This window comes from Gossypium raimondii, chromosome 9 (assembly GCF_025698545.1).
Source record: "Gossypium raimondii isolate GPD5lz chromosome 9, ASM2569854v1, whole genome shotgun sequence".
Lineage (NCBI taxonomy): Eukaryota > Viridiplantae > Streptophyta > Magnoliopsida > Malvales > Malvaceae > Gossypium > Gossypium raimondii.
Window position 1 is genome coordinate 19,126,522 of NC_068573.1, and position 5,153 is coordinate 19,131,674.

The following is a 5,153-nucleotide window of genomic DNA, read 5'->3' on the forward strand; positions in this document are numbered from 1 at the left end:
TGTAGGTGACGACTTGAGGACAAGTCGTTTCGAAGGGGGAGGGGATGATACGGCCGTGGCTAAGGAGTCAACTAAGGATGCCAACGAGCCCTTGCTCTTCCAACGGGTCCTATAACCCGTGCTCGAGCTAAAAGATTTAATGAAGGAATTTCGGCATTCATCAATGGAATTTGGTGCAATATCGTGGCTGAACAACTTGAGATCAATGAACCGAGCAAACCATGCAATATACTTCAAGTTCAACTAGCTCAAATTTAGCTCGAGGAGCTCACTTTTAGTTTGTTGATTTGTTGGAATAAATAAATTTAGTTGCTGATTAGTTAAATAATTAATTAGTTTAAGGTTAATTAAAAATCTGGACATATTAAATATTGATGTGTTTTATTTTTAATGCATGTTCTTAATATGTCCAAGTTTATTACATGAATTAATGGTGTCCTAAGTCCAGCCAAATTAATGATTAAATAATTAAGTTGTCCAATTCTTGAACATGTTTTTAATTTGTCCTAGGGGCTGCCGAATTTAATGCATGGATTTTTAGTGTTAATTGCTACCATATTAATGTGTCTAAATTGCATTTAATTTGTTGAATGAATTTGCTGCAGGTACACTAAATTGGGACGTCCTAGGAGCATGAAAAACTTAAAGAATATGTGCTGACTTTTGAAGACTCCAAAGTGACCATTCAACTAAAGTTTGCCAATTTTTTCAAGATGACTATTCGGCAATTGTGCTGCTGATTTCTTTTCCCAAGCTGACTTTTCAGCTAGTTAAATTCCTTTCATATGTTGAAGCTATTTGGTTCTAAGTGTTCACACATTAGGGACTCTTCAAGACCGAATGTTCACACATGGAGGCTGTTCGTTTCAAGGTTTTCACATTACAAAAAGGCTGATCAGTAGCTCCTTAATTGCTGGTCACTTTTCAGCAATAGTTGCATTATAAATGAGCTCATTAAGCATGTTAAATGAATCAAGCTGCTGCCATGCACATCTCCATCACGATATCGTGTGGCGTTCATTCTAAAATATACCAAGGTTCCTATCTATTATAGATAGTGGGTCGAGGATTTTCCAATCCATCTCCTATCAACTTTAGAACCTATAAGTTTTGGGTCAATCTTTAAACGAAGTATTGGTTCACTCTTGTTCTCAAGTTACCATTTTAAATCCAAACACCGAGTTTCCTTTTCTTTCATAGCCAAACCTCATACAAATAATTAGCCTTCTTTCATAAACCTATCCCTTGACACCCATAAGCCCTTTTTAGCCTATATCCAACTTCAATTCAAACTCCAATGATTCTTCTTTGTTTTAACGATCGGGCAATTATACGACTCCGAATAATCAACGAGGCCAGGGCGTATCATGGCCTAAGTCACGAATAAAGCCCCACGGTTTGTATAAGCCATTGCCCATTCCCGAAACCCCTTGGTCTGATATTTCAATGGATTTCGTGCTAGGTTTACCAAGGAGTAAAAATGGTCGAGATTCAATATTTGTGGTTGTAGATAGGTTTTCTAAAATGGTTATAGCATGTCATAAAACTGATGATGCCGTGAATATTGCTAATTTATTTTTCAAAGAAGTGGTCAGGTTGCATGGCACGCCTAGAACGATAGTATCCGATCGTGACGTGAAGTTTCTTAGCCATTTCTGGAGAACACTATGGGGGCGCCTTGGAAAGAAGTTGCTATTTTCAACCACTTGCCATCCGCAAACGGATGGTCAAACTGAAGTGGTCAATCGGATTTTGTCTACATTACTTCGCGCTATCATTAGAAAAAATTTGAAGGCTTGGGAAGAATGTCTACCGCATGTGGAGTTTGTGTATAATCGAGCTGTTCACTCAGCTACCAAATTTTCTCCTTTTGAAATCGTTTATGGTTTCAATCCGTTAACACCACTTGATTTAATGCCATTGCCTTCTAACCAACTTGTTCATGTAGATGGAAAGCGCAAAGCTGATTTCGTCAAGCAATTGCACCAACGAGTTCGAGACAATATTGAGGCCAAGATCAAGAACTATGAACAACATGCCAACAAAGGACGTAAACGAGTTGTGTTCAAGCCAGGAGATTGGGTTTGGTTGCGTATGCGCAAGGAGAGATTTCCTATGCAAAGGCGATCTAAACTTCTTCCGAGAGGGGATGGACCGTTTCAAGTCCTTGAGCAAATTAACGATAACTCTTATAAATTGGACTTGCCTGGTGAATATAATGTTAGTGATACGACCACGCCTCGAGCACACTTTTGGACCAGCTCCCTAAGCATTGCTTGCAAACCCATGCGAGCTGAATTAGTTCAATTCCTTCTCATTGAGCTCCATTTAGCTCGTTTCCAGCTCACTCGAGCTCAAGTCAGCTCATTCGAGTTCAATTCAACTCAACCTCAACCCAATGAGCTTATTTTTAGCTTTCTTTAGCTTGCATTTATTTTGCTGAAATAAAACATTTAATTTGTCTTCAGTTGAATTAGTAGTTTATTTTAAGTTAATTAATTTGTTAAAATCTGGACAAATGATTAATTAAGTGTTTTAATTATATCTAAATTAAATATTTAATTAATTATGATGTTTTAAATATGTCGCAATTGTTAATATGTATGGACTAATTTAATGTACAAATTATTGAGTTCATATGTTGCTAATTTAATGTGTCTGAAGAGCATTTAACTTGCTGATGTTATTTGCTACAGGTTCATGAATGGATTGGTGCAATGTATGGGAGTGTGCATGCACAATTGAGGTTCAATGGATGGCATTTAAAGGAGCACATGCATTTGGGACGTTCATGCAAGAGGGAGTTGCTGAAAGTTCATGTATTTGAAGATTCATGGATCATATTTATGGGGGAAAACACATGGGACGTTTCATGCATGATTCATGCATTTTCAAGATGACCATTCAAGTATTTTAGGCACATTAATGCCTCATTCAGCCAAGGGAGATGTAGGATCATTAAAGGGCTGCACATTCATGGAATTATGGAGATTCTTCAAGGCTAAGGATGCATGAATGCATCAAGTGAAGCATCATGATGGTTCGGCCAATTCATGTACCATTTTCAAGCATGAACCAAATTTTAATGCTTTTTGTGTGAACATGTTAAATACCTATGTGAACAGGATTTAAGTTAATGTGAACAACATAGATGCCGAATATCAATAGGCATTTTAGGCTTATAAATAGCTTACTTATTTATTGTAAAAGGTTACAGAATTTGATTATTAAAACTTAATAGAACTTTTGTTCTTGTGAGGTTACCTTCTCTCTTCTTTCGTTCGAGTCTCGAAGCGACTTATCTAGCTTGCTAGTGGCGTCAATCCGAACTCCATTGAACTTATCACCGAACCGGTGTGGCGTTCAACCATATTATTATACCTTTGGTTCTTACCTCCATATAGGTAACGGGTCAAGGTCCGCTTCTATCTTTCATCAAATTTCACCTTAAGTAATATAAGACTCAGGCAATACTTTTTAGTATTGAACATTCTTGACGTTTAAGTTCTATTTTCCATCTCCATCAATTACCTTTTTTTCTAACCTACCTTGTTTCTATTCTAAACCGAACCTATCAACACCAAACCACTCATCTAAACCCCTCTCAAAGCTTCCGCAACCCTTAGCCTAAATCACCCAATTTTGACAACTCCAACTACTCCTCGTCGACGATTGGGCAACTTGGCAAAACGACTCGATTAACTCGGGCCGGATCGTATCAGTTAGTGCGACTTTTAACGTTTTTGATTTGTCTCCGTTTGACGCAGATTGCGATTTGAGGACAAACCGTTCTGAAGTGGAGGGGAATGATGTGAGCTCGCCTATGAACAAAGAAGAGCTTGAACAAGAAGCGGCTATCAAACTGCCCATCGGTCTGATAACGCGAGCTAGAGCTAAACGATTCAAAGATGCTATTTCAGCAATGGTGGAACAAATTAAGGAAAATAATAGCAAAGAGCTTAAAAACGAGCTGAACATTTTCAACTTTTTGAAAGCTGAAATTCGTTCCAACTAATTAATTTGCTGCTGGAATTTTTGGACCATTTAAATAAGCATTTAATTAAGTTTTACTACAGATTATAAATATGTCTTTCATTAATATAAGTGTTTAATATGTCTTGATTTAGTTAAATTAAAGATGTCTTGATTTCACTTAGTTTGTCTAAATTAATACATGTCTCAAATCTGTCCAGCCGAATTTATGTGTCATGTTTTATTAATATTTAAGTTGTCTCACTGATAATTAGGATGTTCACATTATGCTTTAATTTAGTTCAGCTGAATTTGCTTGAAATTAATTAAGTTCATGTGTGTTTTCAGGTGCAGTCGAATTTGATGATACAGTGGGCAGATTCATGAATGTAGATTCAATGAATGTGAAGATGCATGTATAGCTGGTACAATTCATGCATTGAACCTGAATTAATTTGGTCATTCTTCAAAGCAACTATTTAGCCAATACATCACCCCAAGTCATGGCCGATTCTCTTCTCAAGGGAGCATAAAAGCTGTTCACACCATGGCTATTCGGTTCAGCCATGTTCACACCTTATGGCCCTTCAAAACCGTCCATTCACACTTCCAAATGGCTGTTCAAGTTGTTAATTAATGCTGGTAATTTTTCAGCAAGAGTTGCTTCATGAATTACCTCATTAAACTCTATTAGCCGAATGTAGCTGCTGCTAATTTCCAAAGTTCATTGGCAGCTATTCCATGGTCCCTATTCAGCCGAACCTTGAAGCAAGTTCATTCATGAATTTTAGCTGAAATTAGTTCAATGTTTGCTTAGTTTTCTAACTTATCACCATAAGGTGTGGCGTTCCAATTATACCGAAGGTTCCTGATGTGATCCGGCTCGATGATGTAGAGTCGAGTCACTTGTTTGCCCGATCGTCGACGAGAAGAGTCGTTCGTTTGGTGAGAAAAATGGATTTTGATTAACTTTAAGCGGAAGTTGGAAAAAGGGTTCAAAGGATAGGTAAAGTTTGATGATTGATGTTAGGTTCGGGTTTTACAAGAAAAATAAAGTTTATAATTTTAAAGTTAAAATGGAGATGGTAAAGTGAACTCAAGCTGAAGAACAATTCAATACTATATGAAGTATTGCCCCAGGACTTATGTTGCTTAAGGTGAATTTGATGGATAGTCGAAGA